We start from the raw sequence: 2025 nt of genomic DNA, 5'->3' as shown, positions 1-2025 counted from the left end.
AAGCTCTCAGCCCACATCTGTTGGCTCAGCTGTTGGACAGGACAAGTTAAAAAAAAAATAAAAATAAAAAAAATAAAAAATAAAAAATAAAACACTTTTGGCGGGAAACATTTTGCTAATTTTCAAAACTTTATACTGAAAATAGCTCACCCATTGGTATTCATTTTTAAATAACAACTTTCTGCATTTAAACAATGCAAAAATGTGTAGATAATTCATTCTAAAAGATAAGGTTACACCACGTTAGAAACGTGTGGATCAAACTTGAGTCAGTGGGTAAAAAAATGGTTTTTTTTCCTTAAACTAATATTGTTTTTAGCCAAAACATATCAAATTATCATGACGGATACAATCTTTATCTCATATTAAAATTGTTTTGCAAAATTTCTTTTGCCTAATTTATCAGTGTCTAAAAATACATATATGACTCCAAAGAATTTGATTTTTTTTTTGTCAATTCTTTAATGTTTACAGGATTATTTTTTTGTATTTGGGTGTATTAAAAATATCTAAACATTTTAAATTGGTAAAATCAATTTTAAGGAATGTTGTTTAGACAGAAAAACAATTAAACATAATGAGACACAATAAATAAAAAAAAAATACTAGACAAATTAGCATTAATATTTCCCATCTACTCTTTTCTTTGAGAATTTAATTATAGCTTGTCTGCCAAAAAGGTTGTCACAGGTGCCACAGTGCGACAATAGAAGGCATTTTGTTCAGCGAGTGACATTTCTGACACGTTGTGTTCCCTTGAACAAGCTTATTTCTAGCCAATGTGTGCATTATCCCACAAGAGAGTATCTGACAGCTCCACTGCTTTTAAAAGTGTGATTAGGAAAATTACATAGGGCGGCTTTTTAGCTGAAACCTGACGACAAGTTTGAAAGCGGGACTTGAATTTCAATCAGGCTCTGGGACTACACTCCACTTCTTGGTGGAACAGCAGGGGAAAATCGAAAACTTTAAAGGCTGCAGATGGCCTAACATCTTTCAATGTTGTGCACGTACAGTATGTTTTTTTTTTTCTACTACTCTTATGCTTTTAAAATAACATTTTTGCTGCTTTTTCCTCATTTATTTTTCTTTAATTTGAAATAAATTGGTTACTCACTCTGTCAAAAGGCACTGAAAATACTTCTTTTTTTAAAGCTAATGAAGGTTGTTGTAAAGGTGTTTGTACAAATGAAACTGTCGGGGTTTTTATCCTTTTTAGTGTTTGAAGTGCACATTCCTCAGGAGGAAGACTGAGGCAAGGAAATTAGCACAGGCCAAAGACCTTGAGATGTAAGGTGACTTTATCAATTGTTATCATTTCACAGATTACCATGGTGATGATGGGAGGCACCGTTCTGCTCTGTCTTATCTCAGACTGTTGCAGGTTATGGGATCCAGCTCCTTCCTCTGGCTGGAAAAGTGACGGACATTTCTCTGTAACTATTGGTTCAGAAATTTGAACGTTTTTTTCATTAGTGAATATTCATTGTTCCATTATTTTTCCATTACTTTTAATTTTTCCATACTTGTTTTCGATTGCTTGAAATAAACCATTTCAAGTCAAATGTAAGAACATTTTTTGGTGTCTAAAACATCCCTTTATGCAGGAGGTTCCACATCAGAAATAAAATCTGTTTTATAAAAGTGTAATATATTTGCAAGGCGTATATTTCATTATTCCAATTCAAAAAAAAAGGAGCAAAAGTTTTAAATTTAAGGAGAACAATAGAAATACAGCCTCCACTCACATTTTTTTTTTGGTTAAATCAAAATTGTAATTGATAAAATCAGGTTGAAAAGCAATGAGTCTTGTTATAACATTTTTTCCACATCATTTATTATCTTTTATTTCCATCTCACAATTGACCTTTTTAGGATTTTATATTATAAAGGAGGTATGTTTCAATTCAAGGAGTGAAGATATAGAATATTCTAAAATTTTTGGCAAAATACAACAAGTTATATTCAACATAGGATATTAGGAACTGGATCGTGAAACAAGTAAAGGAATTGCTTTGAAATTCA

General features: G+C 31.4%; 1 long non-coding RNA gene across 1 annotated transcript in view; it reads left to right on the top strand.

Moving 5' to 3' along the window:
• LOC112147552 overlaps window positions 1-1751 on the top strand; it is a 2276-nt gene extending 525 nt beyond the window's left edge. The window contains exons 2-3 of the long non-coding RNA XR_002919472.2: window positions 1220-1290; window positions 1375-1751. This is a non-coding gene — a long non-coding RNA (uncharacterized LOC112147552). The remainder of the gene's footprint in view (window positions 1-1219; window positions 1291-1374) is intronic.
• Window positions 1752-2025: the final 274 nt, after the last annotated feature.

The sequence above is a fragment of the Oryzias melastigma genome, linkage group LG17 (genome assembly GCF_002922805.2).
Source record: "Oryzias melastigma strain HK-1 linkage group LG17, ASM292280v2, whole genome shotgun sequence".
Lineage (NCBI taxonomy): Eukaryota > Metazoa > Chordata > Actinopteri > Beloniformes > Adrianichthyidae > Oryzias > Oryzias melastigma.
The sequence above is the reverse complement of the archived record's forward strand: the minus strand, read 5'-3'. Positions and strand labels throughout refer to the sequence as shown.